Source organism: Hyla sarda, chromosome 1, assembly GCF_029499605.1.
Source record: "Hyla sarda isolate aHylSar1 chromosome 1, aHylSar1.hap1, whole genome shotgun sequence".
Taxonomy (NCBI): domain Eukaryota; kingdom Metazoa; phylum Chordata; class Amphibia; order Anura; family Hylidae; genus Hyla; species Hyla sarda.
In genome coordinates, this window is record NC_079189.1 from 508710899 (window position 1) to 508730725 (window position 19827).

A 19827-nucleotide genomic window follows, 5' to 3' on the forward strand; every position below is an offset into this window, starting at 1 on the left:
CGCAGTAAATGAAGTTTAATGCAGCGATTCACTGGAGAGAATCGCAGCAATATTCGCATTCAATGCGAATCAGATATTTCATGAAATTCGTAATGAATTCGGGTTCATCAGCTTCGATTCGCTCATCTCTAATATATATATAATAGAAAAAAATCTGTGATAAAATAAACTAGACCTTTAATATGTACTAAATAAAACCAAAACGTCACCTGCAATAAGTTTACACACACCACCATAACCAATAAAATGCAAAAGACAACATACGCTACTAGATAACGGGACAGGAGCACATGTAATATTGGTGGTGATAGTATAGGGTGGGAAGGGAGGTACTGATGAAAATGTATATAGAGTATATGAAACCCCTCAATAAAGTTGCTGCAATAGTTGTCCAATCAGGAAGCAGAGATGAAAAGGGGAAAAGCACTCTAATACTAGGCCTCCCTCACCCACTGTCCCAGCCTTTTGAGGTGCCCACCTCCTTATCAGGGTGGTCTCAACAACGGTGACGTTCCCTTACCTGATATAATGTGAGGGGAAAAAATTTAAAAATCTAGAAGCAGAATGTAAAGCAGATGTGCCCTATAGGTCACCTGGTCCCGTCACTCTGGTGGTGCAGTGTCAATAACCAAAGTATATACAATAATCTGATAACTCACTGGTCACATGTTCCAACGCGTTTCCCCTGCCTAATCAAGCACGGGTTCATCAGGGAACCAGAAAGCCATAATTTCCAAATTCAAATAAATGTAACCATAAAAATAACAATAGATGAAGGATACAAGAGTCAATGTTCAGGCAATGGGCTATATTACCTGAATGGTATTGTGCTTAGATGTCAGCAGAAGCAACCTAATAGGACACTGTTAATATATGTACCCACACAAGAACATGGTTATATGAAAATCAAAGAGAACAGTGCACATGGTGCCGATACAGTGCTCCCAAAATAATGCTTTTAATGCAGAATCACACCAGTATCATAGTGTCTCAAATACCATGTGACAATACAATGGGGCACAGTGCAATATGCATGGTGCCGATACAGTGCACCTAAATTAATACTTTTAATGCATAATCCCACCAGTATCCTAATGTCACAAATACCATGTCACAGTACAATGGGGAAAAGTGCATAAAGAACATTGGTTCATGTACGGATAGAAGATAATCCAGGTGTTTAATGGCACACACTGGGAATATACTTATCATAACCACGATATTGCTAGCGATCAGGAGCGGCTGGTCCCTCAGTAACTCATAGACCTGATGATGTGACATGATGATTAGAGATGAACGAATGCGAAGCTGACGAACCCGAATTTGTTACGAATTTCATGAAATATTCTATTGCGCAAATCGCTTCAATATACTCCATTTACTGTGGTTCAGGCTTCAGGGCATCTAAAATGGCGGATCCACATGTCAGTACATGGGGCAAGGAATGCTGGGAAGGCAAGGTGGGAAGGGAAGTAGGAGGGGTGACCCTGAATCACATGCAGGATGCAGCCTATCAGTAGCCAGTCACCCCTGTGATGTCACAGCCCTATATATTCGGCAGCCATTTTGCAGCTCGTCATATCATTCATTACACTGCATACAGATAGGAATGCCATAGCATAGCATTGATCAGTGTTATTGGCGCACTGCTGCTCCAGCCTAGATTTCAGGCATGGAACGATAGATCGGCAATCGGACGCCAAGGAGGAAGGTAGGGGCCCTCCTCGTGTCCTCTGTGCTGATCGGGACACCGCGGTTTAACTGCAGTGATCCCGATCAACCCGACTGAGCTGCCGGGAAACATTTTCTTTCATTTTAGACGCATCTAATCGGTTAATACTGAACATCACTGCGATCGGTGATGTCCGGTATTAGCCACAGGTCCCAGCCATTGACAGCCCCCAGGAGCAACCCATTATGACGTGGGGTCAGCTCGTGATCCTGGGCCATAGCAGGGGAGTGGGCGCAGGACATACATGTACGCCCTGCATCCTTAAGAGGTTAAAGGGGTACTCTGGTGGGAAACATTTTATTTCGAATCCACTTGTTCCAGAAAGTTAAACAGATTTTTTAATTACTTCTATTAAAAAATCTTAATCCTTCCAGTACTTATCATCTGCTGTATATCAGAGGAAGTTGAGTTCTTTGTTGTTGTTCTTTTCTGTCTGACTACAGTGCTCTCTGCTGACACATCTATCCATATCAGGAATTGTCCAGAGTAGGACCAAATCCCCATTCGAAACATAACCTGCTCTGGACATTTCCTGACACAGAGGTGTCAGCAGAGAACACTGTGGTCAGACAGAAAATAAATTTACAACTTCCTCTGGAGTATACATCAGTTGAGAAGAACTGGAAAGATTAAGATTTTTTAATAGAAGTCATTTACAAATCTTTTTAAGTTTCAAGCACCAGTTGATAAGAAAAAAAAATGTTTTCCATCAGACTATCCCTTTAACCCCTTAACCCCTAAAGGACCCAGCCATTTTACACCTTAGGACCCGGCCATTTTTTGCACATCTGACCACTGTCACTTTAAACATTAATAACTCTGGAATGCTTTAAGTTATCATTCTGATTCCGAGATTGTTTTTTCGTGACATATTCTACTTTAACATAGTGGTAAAATTTTGTGGTATCTTGCATCCTTTCTTGGTGAAAAATCCCAAAATTTGATGAAAAATTAGAACATTTTGCATTTTTCTAACTTTGAAGCTCTCTGCTTGTAAGAAAAATGGATATTCCAAATACATTTTTTTTTATTCACATATAAAATATGTCCACTTTATGTTTGCATCATAAAATTGACGTGTTTTTACTTTTGGTAGACATCAAAGGCCTTCAAAGTTCAGCAGCAATTTTCCAATTTTTCACAAAATTTTCAAACTCACAATTTTTCAGGGACCAGTTCAGGTTTGTAGTGGATTTCAAGGGTCTTCATCTTAGAAATACCCCACAAATGACCCCATTATAAAAACTACACCCCCCAAAGTATTCAAAATGACATTCAGTCAGCGTTTTAACCCTTTAGGTGTTTCACAGGAATAGCAGCAAAGTGAAGGAGAAAATTCACAATCTCCATTTTTTACACTCGCATGTTCTTGTAGACCCAATTTTTGAATTTTTACAAGGGGTAAAAAGGAGAAAATGTATACTTCAGCACATACCTCATATGTCTATGTTAAGTGTTCGGCAGGCGCATTAGAGGGCTCAGAAGAGAAGGAGTGACAAGGGGATTTTGGAGAGTACGTTTTTCTGAAATGGTTTTTGAGGGGCATGTTGCATTTAGGAAGCCCCTATGGTGCCAGGACAGCAAAAAAAGCCACATGGCATACCATTTTGGAAACTAGACCACTTGAGGAACGTAACAAGAAATAAAATGAGCCTTAATACCCCACAGGGGTTTCACAACTTTTGCATACATAAAAAAAAAAAAAAAATTCAATAAAATGTGTTTCCCCCCCAAATTTCACATTTTTGTAAAGGTTAATAGCAGAAAATTCCCCCAAAATTCGTAACCCCATCTCTTCTGAGTATGGAGGTACCCCATAAGTTGACCTGAAGTGCACTACGGGCGAACTACAATGCTCAGAAGTGAAGGAGTCATATTTTGGCTTTTTGAGAACAAATTTTGCTCGGGGGGCATGTCGCATTTAGGAAGCCCCTATGGTGCCAGGACAGCAAAATAACCCAAACATGGCATACCATTTTGGAAACTAGACCCCTTGAGGAACGTAACAAGGCATAAAGTGAGCATTTACCCCCCACTGGTGTCTGTCAGATCTTGGGAACAGTGGGCTGTACAAATTTTTTTATTTGCACAGCCCACTGTTCCAAAGATCTGTCAGACACCAGTGGGATGTCAATTCTCACTGCACCCCTCATTACATTCCGTGAGGGGTGTAGTTTCCGAAATGGGGTCACATGTGTTTTTTTTTTTTTTTTTTGCGTTTGTCAAAACAATCAACAATTTTTGCGTTTTGTAACAATCAGCCACCCCTGTGCAAATCACCTCAAATGTACATGGCGCACTCTCCCTTCTGGGCCTTGTTGTGCGCCCCCAGAGCACTTTGCGCCCACATATGGGGTATCTCCGCAGTCGGGAGAAATTGCATTACAAATTTTGGGGGTCTTTTTTCCCTTTTACCTCTTGTCAAAATGAAAAGTATAGGGCAACACCAGCATGTTAGTGTAAAAAAATTATTTTTTTACACTAACATGCTGGAGTAGACCCCAATGTCACCTTTTCATAAGGGGTGAAGGGAGAAAAAGACCCCCAAAATTTGTTAGGCAATTTCTCCCGAGTACGGCGATACCCCATATGTGATCCTAAACTGTTTCCTTGAAATACGACAGGCCTCCAAAGTGAGAGCGCCATGCGCATTTGAGGCCTGAATTAGGGATTTGCATAGGGGTGGACATAGGGGTATTCTACGCCAGTGATTCCCAAACAGGGTACCTCCAGCTGTTGCAAAATTCCCAGCATGCTTGGACAGTCAACGGCTGTCCGGCAGTACTGGGAGTTGTTGTTTTGCAACAGCGGGAGGCTCCATTTTGGAAAGAGTGGCGTACCAGACGTTTTACATTTTTATTGGGGAGGGGGGCTGTGTAGGGGTATGTGTATATGTAGTGTTTTTTTAATTTTTATTTTATTTTGTGTTAGTGTAGTGTTTTTAGGGTACAGTCACATGGCAGGGGATTACAGCGAGTTTCCCGCTGCGAGTTTGAGCTGCCGCGCAAAATTTGCTGCATTGCAAACTTGCAGCCTGATACTCACCGTAAGCCCCCTGCCCATGTGAATGTACCCTGTACATTCACGGGGGGGGGGGGGGGACCTCCAGCTGTTGCAAAACTACAACTCCCAGCATGCACAGTCTCAGTGCATGCTGGTAGTTATAGTTTTGCAACAGCTGGAGGCACACGGGTTGGGAAACACTGAGTTAGATAACAGACAATGTTTCCCAACCAGTGTGCCTCCAGTTGTTGCAAAACCACTACTCCCAAACATTCTCAGGCATGCTGGAAGTAGTAGTTCGGCAACATCTTTAGAGCCAGATGTTGCCGAACTACAACTCCCAGCATGCTTGGAGTTGTAGTTTTGCAACATCTGGAGGACTACAGTTTGCAGTCCACTAATACAGTGGTTTCCAATCTGTGCCCTTCCAGATGTTGCAAAACTACAACTCCCAGTATGCCAAAACTGTCCAGGCAGGCTGGGAGTTGTAGTTCTGCAACATCTGAAGGGCCAGATGTTACAGAACTACAACTCCCAGCATGCCTGGACAGTAAGGGCATGCTGAGGATGTGTAGTTTTGCAACATCTGGAAGGGCACAGTGGTCCCAAAACTGTGGACCTCCAGAAGTTGCAAAACTGCAACTCCCAGCATGCCCAGACACCAAGAGCTGTCTGGGCATGCTGGGAGTTGTAGTATACAGGGTCCCAATACCTCAATGCATGTCGCTTTACAGCGACGTGCATTGCTGTAAAGGGCCCGACCGCGGCTGAAGAGGAACTCGCCTGTCGCCGCCGCTGCCGCCGTCTTCATCGCCGGGATCCGGGTCTTCAGGGACAAAGGCACTCCAGCACTCCTTCGTCCCCCGCCTCGTCCTCTGGTCTTCCTCCCGTCCTCTCCAGACTTCAAGGGGCCGGGCAGGGTGGGAGGAAGTAACCGCCCCCCCACCCTGCGATTGGTCGGTTAGCTAACCGACGGATCGCAGGGGATAGGAGGAGGTGGCAGGCTTGCCACCTCGCTCCTAGTCTTCAGCATGGTCCTGGCTGTCTGTGACAGCCGGGATCATGCAAAATTACCGGGCGGTCGGGTCCCAGAGACCCGATCACCCCGGTATTGCCGCAGATCGCAAGGGCGATTTCCCACGCGATTTGCGGCGATCGCCGACATGGGGGGCCTACATGGCCCCCCTCGGCGTTTGCCCTGGATGCCTGCATTTCAGCAGGCCTCCGGTTCCGATCTCTGCCCGGCGCGCGGCAGGGACCGGAAAACGCCAGGACATACGGGGACGTCCTGGGTCCTTAAAGCCCAGGGTGCGGGGACATCCCCGTACGTCCTGGGTCCTTAAGAGGTTAAGGACCGAGGTCATTTTGGCCTTAAGGACCAGAGCATTATTTGCACATCTGACCACTGTCGCTTTAAGCATTAATAACTCTGGGATACTGTTACTTATTAATTTGATTCCAAGACTGTTTTTTCATGACATATTCTACTTTATCATAGTGGTACATTTTCGTCGATGCTTGCAAAATTTCTTGATGAAAAATTCCAACATTTCATGAAAAATTAGAAAAGGTAGAATTTTTCTAACTTTGAAGCTCTCTGGTTATGAGGAAAATAGACATACCAAATATATATTGATTCACATATACAATATGGCTACTTTATTTTGGCATCATAAAATTGACATGTTTTTACTTTTAGCACCAATATAGTGAGGGGATACATAAATAATGGACTTAGTAAAAAAAAGGTCCTGTGGTTCCAAGCCACAAACATACAACCTATCCAAAGAAAGGAACCACTACAGAAAGCGGACCAAGCAAAAGCCCTGCTCGGGCGAAACGCATCTGATGTGTGGTGGGTGACTGGGGAATCTACAGGGGGGTCTCACTTCTTACCTTTACCTCATCAGCAAGTCTGTTTCACGGTCCTTTGGGCCGGTGTTTACTTTGTGCTTTGAATCCATATTTATCCTGTTTGCATCTGCAACATAGTATTTATACTACTGTTTAACATTGCATATTTGCACACTTGTGCTGGGTTACTTTCTCTCTTTTGGAGGTTGCTGCTAGATACATCTTGCACTCTATATTAGACACGTTAGTGCCCATTCAATTATTTGCATATTTTTACATGGCTTGTGTGTGTATATATTTATATATTTTCTCTGTCTGCACTTTATTGCTGGATTTGCACTGGACTTTTGCTGAGGTAACAGGAGGAAGTGCCCCCCAAAATTTGTAAACCCATCTCTTCTGAGTATGGAAATACCCCATGTGTGGATGTAAAGTGCTCTGCAGGCAAACTACAATGCTCACAAAAGGAGCTTTTGAAGAGAGAATTTGTTTGGAATGGAAATAGGGGGCCATGTGCATTTACAAAGCCCCCCATGGTGCCAGAACAGTGGACCCCCCCCCCCCCCCCCCCCATGTGACCCCATTTTGGAAATCTCAAAGGAATGTAATAAGGGGTGAGAGGGTTTACACCCCACGGGTGTTTAATAGACTTTTGGACCTTTTTTTTCATTTTCACGGACCACTGTTCCAGACACCTGTGCGGTGTAAATGCTCACTGCACCCCTTATTACATTCAGTGAGGAGTGTAGTTCCAAAATGGGGTCACATGGGGTATTTATATACTCAGAAGAAATGGTGTTACAAATTATGGGGGGGCTTTTTTCTATTACCCCTTGTGTTTTTAAGTGAACATTTTTTTTTTATTTTCAACAAAAATTCTTCAAACACCTGTAATTAGTTAAGGGTCATTATACCCCTTGTTACACTCCTTAACGGGTGTAGTTTCCAAAATGGGGTCACATGTGGGTGATTTTTTTGTGTTTATGTCATAACCCTGTGCAAATCAGCCAACCCTGTGCAAATCACCTCAAATGTAAATGGCGCTCTCACTCCTGAGCCCTGCTGTGTGCCCGCAGAGCATTTTACGTCCACATATGGGGTATTTCCGTACTCAGGAGAAATTGCATTACAAATTTTAAGGGTCTTTTTTTCCTTTTACCTCTTGTGAAAAAAAAAAGTATGGGGCAACACCAGCAAGTTAGTGTAAAAAATTATGTTTTTTTTACAATAACATGCTGGATTATACCCCAACTTTACCTTTTCTTAAGGGGGAAAAGGAGAAAAAGCCCCCCAAAATTTGTAGTGCAATTTCTCCCGAGTACTGAAATACCCCATATGTGGCCCTAAACTATTGCCTTGAAATACAACAGGGCTCCAAAGTGAGAAAGCGGCAAGTGCATTTGAGGCCTAAATTAGGGATTTGCATAGGGGTATTCTACGCCAGTGATTCCCAAACAGGGTGCCTCCAGCTGTTGCAAAACTCCCAGCATGCCTGGACAGTCAATGGCTGTCCAGCAATACTGGCAGTTGATGTTTTGCAACAGCTGGAGGCTCCGTTTTGGAAACAGTACCGTACCAGATGTTTTTCATTTTTATTGCCCCCCCCCCCCCAATAAAAATGAAAATCATCTGGTACGGTACCATCTGGTACGGTTGGAGGTAACTGTGTAGGGGTATGTGTATATGTAGTGTTTTACCCTTTATTTTGTGTTAGTGTTGTGTAGTGTAGTGTTTTTAGGGTACATTCACAGCAAGTTTACCACTGGGAGTTTGAGCTGCGGCTGAAAATTTGCTGCATCTCAAACTTTCAACGAGAAACTCACTGTAAACCCCCACCCTTGTGAATGTACCCTGTGCCTTCACATGGGTTGGGCCAAAACTCCAGCTGTTGCAAAACTACAACTCTCAGCATGCAGTGACAGCAGAAGTGCATGCTGGGGGTTGTAGTTATGCAACAGCTGGAGACACACTGGTTGCAAAATTCTGAGAGTTTGTTACTTAACTCAGTGTTTCCCAACCTGTGTGCCTCCAGCTGTTGCAAAACTACAACTCCCTGCATGTACGGTCTGTCAGAGCATGCTGGGTGTTATAGTTTTGCAACTGCTGGAGGCACACGGGTTGGGAAACACTGAGTTAGGAAAGAGACAATGTTTCCCAACCAGTGTGCCTTCAGTTGTTGCAAAACTACAACTCCCAGCATGCCCAGACAGTTGAAGGGCTTGCTGGGAGTTGTAGTTTTGCAACAACTGGAGGAGAACAGTTTGGAGACCACAGTGTAGTGTCCAAACTGTAGCCCTCCAAATGTTGCAAAACTTCAACTCCAAGCATGCACTGACATGCAGGGAGTTATAGTTCGGCAACATCTGAAGGGCGAGATGTTACAGAACTACAAGTCCCAGCATTCCTGGACTGTCTGGTCATGCTGAGAGTTATAGTTTTGCAACATCTGGAAGAGCACAGATTGGTCTCCAAACTGTGGCCCTCCAGTTGTTGCAAAACTACAACTTCCAGCATGCCCGGACATCCAAAGGCTGTCTGGGAATGCTGGGAGTTGTAGTTTTCAAAATCCTAGAAGCAGCAGTGAAGATCACTTTACAGCGATCTTCACTGCTGCCTCTGCATCCTCCACTTGCCTGCTACCGCTGCCTCCTCCACCTGCCTGCTGCCGATCCCCGGTCTTTGCCGCCTTCACCAGACCCGCTGTATGTCCCCACCGCAGATCTCACCTTCCCCTGCTCTGCCCGGACTTCTAGGGGGGGGCAGAGCAGGGGAAATTAACTTTAACCCCCCCCCCCCCTGCCCCCAGTCAGCTGAGACACTGTGATTGGTTCCAGTCAGCTGAGACGCTGTCATTGGTCTACGGGGTTGCAAAAGTTGTCTCCCGCCAGTGAACTCGTGCGATGCCACGCATTGCCGGGTTAACTGAATGACTTATATAAACGTCATGATGCGTGAACTACCAGCATAACATGACGTTTATATAAGTCATTCTTTGGGAAGGGGTTAAGCAATCGACTATCCACGGAACAGCGGGAAAGACGGGTAAGTTCCCGTTCTTTCTCACCAATCCATCTGCAGCCCGTGATTACATTGCAGAGCTGCAGATGGGTCTCCTAAACCTTAGGGATTACTGACATTAAATGTTTAAATGCCATGATTGCTATTGATCACAACATTTAACCATTTCAATGATGACCATTGGAGCCAGCTCTGATGTCCGTCATTACCGGCAGATGTCATGTTCCCCTCACCCAACCCATGACATACCGGTACATCATAGGTTGGGAAGGGGTTAATCTATTTATCTCTCTATTTTTGGCACTGGAGGAAGATTGTAATAATGGACCCCTCATAAAAACCTTATTTGAATAAACCCACTAAGGTCAATCTATATATATATATATATATATATATATATATATATATATATATATATATAAAAATCAACGTGTGTATGTGTGTATGTATGTATGTATGTGTATATGTATGTATGTATGTGTGTGTATGTGTGTGTGTATGTATGTATGTATGTATGTATGTATGTTCCACAAAAACTTCCAAACGGCTAAAGATATTAACATGAAACTTGGCACACGTTACTTATATGTCAACAACAAACATAGGATAGGTGATTTAACCCTTACTCACCCCCATTTGCCAGGGGCAGGCTTTATGTTTAAAGTCCCATACAAGTCAATAGGAAATATATGTTACTGCATAACTTCCAAACGGCTGAAGATATTTCGATAATACTTGGTCACATGTTACTTATATGTCCACTTAAAATATAGGATAGGAGGTCGGGATATGGCAACAATATATGAGGGCTGAACATGAAGTCAAAAGCTTCCTCCTTTGTTTATTTTCCTCCCCAACAAGGATCAGGAAGGAAAAACCAGGCAATGCTGGGTACTCAGCTAGTATTATAATAAAGAATCTAGAGAGGAACACAGGAAAGCACTCACCCATAGTAGATGAAAAAAAAAAAAAGAGATCAAACATAGCGAATATGCCAATTTTGCGAACATAGGAGGAATATTCATCCATATATTTGCGAAATATCGCGAATTCGAATATAGCCCCTGCCGCTCATCACTACTCTTTTCACCAGGCATTTCCCTCTTCTTGCCATGTACCATAAATGCAGAACTTAAAGGAAAACTGTCACATGTTTTCTCCCACACTATCCACAGGTACTGATGGATAGTGCGGGAGATGCTGATTCCAATGAGCCCTACCTTGCCCGGATCCGCCCGGCCGTTCGCCCGCAATCATAGTTTTATTATATGTGGAAATCTGTCTGTAACTGGCATGGGAGGGCTTCTGCAGCTAACTGGCACTGATGTCAGCGCCGCTTATGAATATTCATCCCTCCTCCCTCCAGTTAGGAGCAGCGAAGAGAGGGAGAGTTGGAGGAAGGGGGGATGAATATTCATAAGCGGCGCTGGCGTCAGTGCCAGTTAACCTGCAGAAGCACCACCCGTGCCAGTTACAGACAGATTTCCACATATAATAAAACTGCGATTGCAGGCGAACGGCCGGGCGGATCCGGGCAAGGTAGGGCTCTTTGGAATCAGCGTCTCCCACGCTATACATCATGTGACAGTTTTCCTTTAACTCCAAGCGTCATACATTTACTCCGCTGGGATCATGCATGCTCAGCAGTTGTGACAATAACCTGTAAGAACAGTTGCCTTGTGGCAATGTCTAAACTCAGAGAAAACTCTTATCCAGGTTATTCTTAAAGGGCCCTTGTGCAACCCAATTGCCATCCCCCAAAATATTGAGTACCAGGGCTGATAGTTTAATAGACAGCTCTGGGCCTTACAAAGGCTTCCAGGGCTGTCCTGTGAAAGATACTGTTAGGGCAATCCATGGGGAGGATTTATCAAAACCTGTTCAAAGGAAAAGTTGCCGAGATGCCCATAGCAACCTATCAGATTGTTTCTTTCATTTTTCAGAGGCCTTTTCAAAAATTAAAGAAGCAATCCAATTGGTTGCTATGGGCAACTCAGCAACTTTTGACAGGTTTTGATAAATCATCCCCCTTGAGTATACTTTACAGGTGATAATGTATTATAATATATACAGTAACTGGGTGATTTAACCAAAGGTTATCTAAAAAGGACATACAGTACAGTGATTTCTATGTGTCTATAAACAATACAGGAAAAGTGCATTATTACTGCCTTATAGTATCAACCGTTAAATCTCTTTTCTGATGACTTTGACATAAGTAGGATAAGATGTAATTGGTACAGAACCAGACTTGTATTGTAGCCTATTATTAGTGTTCAATGTGCTTCCGATCACTTAAAATGCTACGGTTTCAGAATTTCTTTGCACTTTATATCTTTTTAGAAAACAATTAAACCTAGTGAGGCATTGCAATAAAAAGTCTCTTGGTTGTTGAATAATACAAATCATAGCTTTAAGCAGCATAAAATTATTCAGCAGTTGAAGATTAGTCATGGAATGATTTTACAATTTCAGCAATTATTGAAGGGTGTATCACGGACTTTGCCTTTTTTCATGCTAAAAAACAGCTGCAAGCTCAACAAAGTAGTCCCAATGATACAATTAAAGTCAATTGCTTTTGAATGTATTCTACATCCTTTACAAGCCGTGCGTTTTTTTTTAAACATTATTGAAATGATCAATCATGCAGATTTTTATCTTATTTATACTGTAGCAAATGTATAGTATTTTCTTTACATTACACATGATGCATGATAACAACAGATTTTTTGGCTACAGTCAAAAAATGTGTATAGTTGTAGAATTCGACAGAATAACTTTGAAATTTCGAATGTAAAAATTGTATGTTTAATTAAAAAAATACATCAAAATATATTAAAAAGTTTAATATTCATAACACATTCCACTGATTAGAAATACAACTCTGAAGAGGCAAACTGAAACAGCTGCTTCAAAATGGTCATAGAGTTAGAAAACTAACAGGATTTCATTGGAAAATACACTTTTTTTTTTTTATTAAGCCAAACATCAGCGTATCATTTTTAGTTAGAAGGTTTAGTAAAAAAAATACTGTAGTATGCATGAAGGCTGCTAACCTTAGACCTTCAAAGTAAGGATATATACTATGCTCATTTGTGATGTGATATAAACAATACTCACATCAAAATAACACGAAAACATAGTTAATTTACAAATACAGAACATATAAGGGGAACAGTACTTATTTATCATGGAAAGTGAACACTTGCTGACTTTACCTTTCACATATTAGGGGTCCCAGCATCATAACATCTTGTTATAAGGTTATTGTCAAAAGTAGGTGACCCATTTAAGAATGGTTCATAAATTGGAGCAGATCAACAAAATAGCTCTAGTAAACCTACACAAGATGGACTGAGAATGCACCAACTTTATCAATCTGTTATAAATTTGGCACATCATTAGACTGTCTAATCTAAGTTTTCGCCATCTATTAATTGGCTTCATTTACACCAAAGTTGTGAGCAAAAAGTTTTTGCACAGTTTTGACCCATGGAGCCACATTTAAATGAGAACTGCAGCCCTAGACACTTATCCCCTATCCGCAATATAGGGAATAAGTGTCAGATCATAGGGGGTCCGAACATTGGGACCTCCCACGATCTCCTGGCTCTGCCGCGGCACTCCCGTGCAGGAGGCGTGACGGCCGCAGTGCGATGCAGCAGCCATCATGCCCCCTCCATGTATCTCTATGGGAGAGGCAGAGATGCAGCATTTGTACATCCCCACCTCTCCCACAGAGCTGTATAGAGGGGGTGTGTTTTCGACCTCAGTGAGGTTGATGACACGCGCTTTAGCCGTGCAGAGCTGCGCAATGCCAGGTCCCTGTACAGGAGATAAGTGTCTAAGACTGAAGTACTCCTTTAAGGCATTCCCTTTTTTGGTAAGCCTTGTCAAGTGAAGCCCAAAATGTCTATAACATGAAAAAAAAATCTGGTGTAAGTCATGTAAGCCAGTCATGTAAACCATGTAAGACAGCAATTCTGGTTTTTGATGTTCACGGTTTTAGTTATTTCAGGTAAGGCATAATGTTTCTTCTGTAAGCTCCCTTTGTTTTTTTTTCCCCAGATAAGAAATCTTAAATGTGGTATATTCTAAGCTTTAAGGGTTTTTCGGCACAAATTGGTCCAGTGTGTACACAGCTCAATTGAGTCTTTAATCCAGAAGAAGTAGAATTATGGCACTCTAATAAAAATTGTTCTAATCAAAGCAATCTCCTAGAAAAACATGAGGGGAGGATATAAACACCCTCAAGTGGGCACAAGTGCATAAATGTCAGGCAGATAATACTCCATCCAAAACCCAATCTCATGTGTAAACCATACATGTGGCAGGAACATCAATAACCTAGTGTGCAGAATCAAGTTACACAGTACAGCATCAAGGCAAAGTAATGCTGCCCTATACTCAGACTAGACTGGCTACCCTACCGAAAAGCAAGTATACCAAGTATAACAATGAATGCAAAATCAAACATGCAAATTAGTGCAGGGTACCAGTTAGGGCATTAGTCAGATGCAGGTATGAACAAGTCACAAGGTGCCCCCCACAGAGTTTTCATAATTTTTAAGCACTTTTTTCTCTCTTTTGTTCTAAATATCCCTTCTCCTATTGTGCCTCTTTTTTAATTAAAAATGGAACTTGTCTCAATAAGAAATATTAAAGTGTACCTGTTATTTTAGGTATCTTTTTCAAGATATTAAAAGGAAGGCTCAGGATCTTGAATACTGGATAGACATTTATTAATTAATTGTTTCAAATATGTAATGTGCTCCGTGACGCACAGGGCCCTTGTGGGTCAGCGGGGACACAAAATACAATTTGATAAGTTCTTAAAGCTGCTGAAGAAAAGTCCTATGGTGGACTTGAAACGCGTCCAGCTCCGCTACTAACGCCACATATATCCACATATATTGGAATACAGCTATTGCGCTTAAATGGCATCCCAGGTACTTATGCGCATTGCCACGGCCAAGAGGATGCCACATACCCTCTGACCGCATCGGGGATTACCTGTACAGCCTCAAAAAAACTGGATCTTTCATTATTGCTGTAACTTCTGAGATGGCTGAGTCTCTATCAGTATATGCCACACATAATAAAACCGTGAATTTGAACATTCTCTCCGCGCATTTTACGCGATTTGGAGAAATTCCCGGCTCATTGAAGCGCTGCAGTCCCCATCATTGAAGCCCACTATCACCGCTATCCATATGAGACGGCCAAGTCTCTAAGCGGCGATCTATCCTTCAGCTCTTTAGTACTGCAAGTATACTTAACATTGCTACTGTTTGCTCATAAACACTGCTAGTATACCAGACATTGCTACATTGTTACCATGCAATAATTGTTACATTGTTGCCAACGGATACCACTCATTCTACAAACAGCGCATTGAACAGTGCAATTTTGCACGTTACATATCCGTTTCTATTCAAAAGACACGTGCACCACTATTTTATTCTTACAGGCTGGAATATCCACAGACGTGTGGCTTTTATACTGATTGTATTTTATTACATATTTGTATATTATAATGTATTCTATGCTATCTATGTAATTTTATAATTTATTAAATTGTATTTTGGGTCCCCGCTGACCCACAAAGGCCCTGTGCCTCACGGAGCACGTTACATATTTGAAACAATTAATTAATAAATGTCTATCCAGTATTCAAGATCTTGAGCCTCAATTTTCCTTTTAATCACTTTACTTTCCGACACTGTGGGTATAGGTGCCATTTAAGTTGCTTGGATCAAGGTAACTAGCAGATAATAGCCTTGACTATTTTCTATATATTTCTTTTTCAAGATAAACCATTTCTGACCAGTTTATAACTAATTTGTGGTCGTAGCTCCTGCCCGAGAAGCGTACCTACCTACCCTACTACTGCTGAATACCAACCCCTAACTAACCAAGCAGTCTGAGGTGTGCCATAACTGCAGCGTATAGAATATGCTTGGAGGAAAAGAGGGCATACCCTGTAACTGAGTAAATGAAAATTGGGGGAGGGTGGGTGGGACCGAAGAACCCACGGCGTCCGGATGTGAGGCGGCCGTGCGTTCTTAAAGGCAGCCCGCTCCTCCCACAAATTCAGGCCAGCTGCGCAGGCCTTTATACTTGTGGTCGTAGCTCCTGCCCGAGAAGCGTACCTACCTACCATACTACTGCTGAATACCAACCCCTAACTAACCAAGCAGTCTGAGGTGTGCCATAACTGCAGCCTACGTATATAATATGCCTGGAGGAAAAGAGGGCAAAACCCTATAATTGCGTCAAAGTACATTTACACACCAACTTTTCGAAAGCATTAGCCGTCTCTTTTCAACATGTAATTATTTAATCCCTACAAAGCTATTGTAACTACGGCCATGCCTCTGCATGTGATTCCCCTAACCTTAGGAAATCCTGACAACTGAAAGCCAGCGCGTCCTCTAATGATGAGCTGTCCTGATGTTCCTACCCATGGGGAACTACCTAAGCATCAGCTAACCAACTACCTAGGTCAGCTGCTAGAGCAGACGGCTGCTAGAGGGCTCGCAACCTCTCTCTTCATACACTTTTCAAGGTAGATTTGATGGCATGGAATGGAATGCAAACAATGGCGCCCTGTCAGAGGAAACCACGCGATGTTATGCTGGATACCTGACAGACATATTTTGATAGTATTATGCTGGATGCAAAGAAAAATGGCAAAACCCGATGAATGCAAGTAGAATAAATGGCATGTGAGACATCTACTAGGTATCAATGAAAATATCACGTAGTATTCTAGGCTACGTGTTGAAAGTTCTCTGTGAGCTGTGGGCATGAAAAGTCTCGACTGAGAACAACCCTATGCCCCTTATATACAACTCTGAGTGCTAACAACGTGTATACACAAAGACTACGTAATCACCAACTTAAACCTGTGTCAGGTTACCACTGTAACCAACCTATGGATGTAAACGGCAATGCAACCCCTTATGCAGCAACATGATGATGTGATGAGACTCGCCCAACATGTGACTACTATCATCGTCAATCTAAGCCAAGACAAACCAAACCAACCACACCGAACCAAGCTATATCCCCAATGCTAAGTAAACGTATGGACACGTGATGACGTTACCGCCGACCTGAAGTCGTGTCAGGTTGCAACTGAACTGACCTATAGACATAATAGGCCGAAACATGAAAGACTCAACTAAATCTGCAACTAACAGTATGATCGTCACCCTGAACCAAAACAGGTTGTGACCATGATATACCTATAGACGTGGCAATTAACAATGGAAACATCATGTTATCGCTGTAGCATAACCCGATTGCTGAAGGAACACAACGTATACAAAGACTTTATCGCCCTCCTAAGTCTAGTCAGGTTGTATCCAGACTGACCTGTAGACGTGACTGGTCTAGATCAACTATACGAGTGTATGTATAAGCTTTGAGCGTATGTAACGAACCAACTATGAACGTGTGGCTAGAACGAACTGCATTGGTGAGCATATACACTGAACAAACTATATGACCAGATGCACAGAGCAACTAATCAACACATGTGCCTAGTACCATTATGCAACTACATGAAACACTGACATATGATGCAACACCTGAATTTATTCATACAGTGTCTATCCCACTGTACAATAACTAGAAAGTACTGATGTGAGGCGCTCTCTCTACTATATATATATATACATATATATATATATAGTGTGCTGCTGCATTCTTCTGTTGCTGTATATCTAGCCTAGTAGCGTGCACCTGCAGGCCAGTTCCATATAATAGTTTGGTATCAACTAAAGTGCTGGCTGACTTATTCTTTGTCTGTATTGCACATACGGGGAGTGGCTACCTCCATGTTAGCCTTGCACCCCACCCACCTCTATCAGGTGTGTATATATTTGTCTTGGATGTTCCAGACCCTGCCATGCTTACTGAACTGTTCACACAGAGGCACATTCACAGTGTAGGGTCCGTCCCAATGAGGCCACCTTATCGCGGTGGGACGGTCCAAGCTATTTGACCGCCGGCGGAGACAAATTTGCGAGCTAAGGGCCTCACTATTTCATAGTTTCACATTTGCATCTATTACACCATAGCTGTATAGCTCTCCATGTTTTAACTCCATATTCATGTTTCACCTATATCCTTGTGCTGGCAGTGTGCTGCTGCATTCTTCTGTTAAATATATATATATATATATATATATATACATATATATATATTTTTTATATATGTGTCAGGAATAATTAGTATATCACCGCCTATGTGTCATAATGCTGTTGCTCTGAAGGCGTGTCAGTAACAACCATGCAACGTACCCCCTGCAGGCGTGGCAGGCATGATGGGTATACACCATCTATGTGTCGTAATGTTGTTGCTCTGAAGAACTTTCAGCAACAACAACAACTATGCAATGTATCCCCCTGCTGACATGGCAGGTATAATGGGTATACATCACCTATGTGTGGTGTTATTGCTGTTCTGAAGGCATGTCAGTAACAACAATTATGCGACGTACCCCTCCTGCAGGCGTGGCAGGCATAACAGGTGTACGCCACCTATGTGTCATAATGTCGTTGCTCTGGAGACGTGTCAGTAACAACAACTGCAATGTATCCCCCTGCAGACGAGGCAGGCATAATGGGTATACACCACCTATGTGTCATGTTATTGTTGTGCTGAAGGCATGTCAGTAGCAACAATAATGCAATGTACCCTTTCTGCAACGTGGCGGGCTTAATGGATAAACACCGCCTGTGTGTAGTGTCAGTCGTTCTGAAGGCATGTCAGTAACAACGATAATGCAACGTACCCCGTCTGCAGTGTGAACAGTTTAATGAGTAAACACCGTCTGTGTGTCGTGTAGTTGTCGTTCTGAAGTCGTGTCAGCAACAACAACTGCCATGTATCTCCCTGCCTATACACAGATGTGTACGGAACGACTGTGCGAAACTGTCTTAAAACCACTATGCGTGGCTGTACCACCAACTTGATGGACCTATACTCGGGCCAACCATATACGCGTATGCACCACCAGTGAACACATATGTGGCTAACCACAACCGATGACAGAGAATATGCATGTATGTAGTAACTATTATGACCACATACCTGCGTACAGGGCCACACCCCACGCGCTGTATGAGCATGTGGGCTACACAAATGCTGCGGGCGTGCAAACTTCACAAATACCGCAAGCACATGTACAGAACACATGCCACGAGCGCAAGCTCAGCATGATTCCCACGAGCACACATGTAATATAACCCTACAAACATGCACGATACAAGTCCAGCGAGCGGGTGTGCAGCACTATCCTTATGAGTGCATGTTCAGTATTAATCCTACAAGCGTGAGGACCATGTAATACTATGAACGTGCGTACAGTGTAACTCGTATGAGCGTGTACACAGTATGATTCCTATGAGTGTGCGTACAACATGACTCCTACAAGAGTGTGTGTAGTATGAACCCTGCAAGCGTGTACAAGCGTGTATACAGCGTAAACCTACGAGCAAGTGTACAGTATGGATGCAACAATCGTAAGTACCGCATGAACCTACAAGAGTGTGTACCATATAAACCCAACAAGCACGTGTACAAATTAATCCTACAAGCGAGTATATAGTATAAATTATGCGAGCGAGTGTACAGTATAAATGCTACAAGCAAATGTATTGTATAATCCTAACGTGTGTAAAGTAAAAATCCAACAAGCGTATGTATAGCATATCCTACCAGTGTGTGTACGGCAGAAAACCCTACAGGTGTGTACAGCATGAATCCTACAAGTATGTACACAGCATAATCCTACAAGCATGTACAAGCGTGTGTATAGTATAAATGCTACAAGGATGCACCCTGCAAACATGCACAAGCGTGAGTGCAGTATGAATCCTACAAGCAAGTGTACAGTATGAATCCTAAAGGTGGATGTACAATATAATCCTACAAGCGAGTGTACAGTATGAATCCTATAAGCGAGTGTACAGCATAAATTCTACAAGTGTGTGTACTGTATGAACCCTACAAGCGTGTGTGCAGTATAAACCCTACAAGCGTGTGTACAGTATAAACTCACAAGCGTGTGTACAGTATAAACTCTATAAATGTGTAGACAGTATGACCCTGCAAGCGTATGTACAGTATGCGCCCAACAAGTACAGCATGAATCCTACTAGTGTGTGTGTGCATAGTATAAATCCAACAAGCGTATGGACAATAAGAAA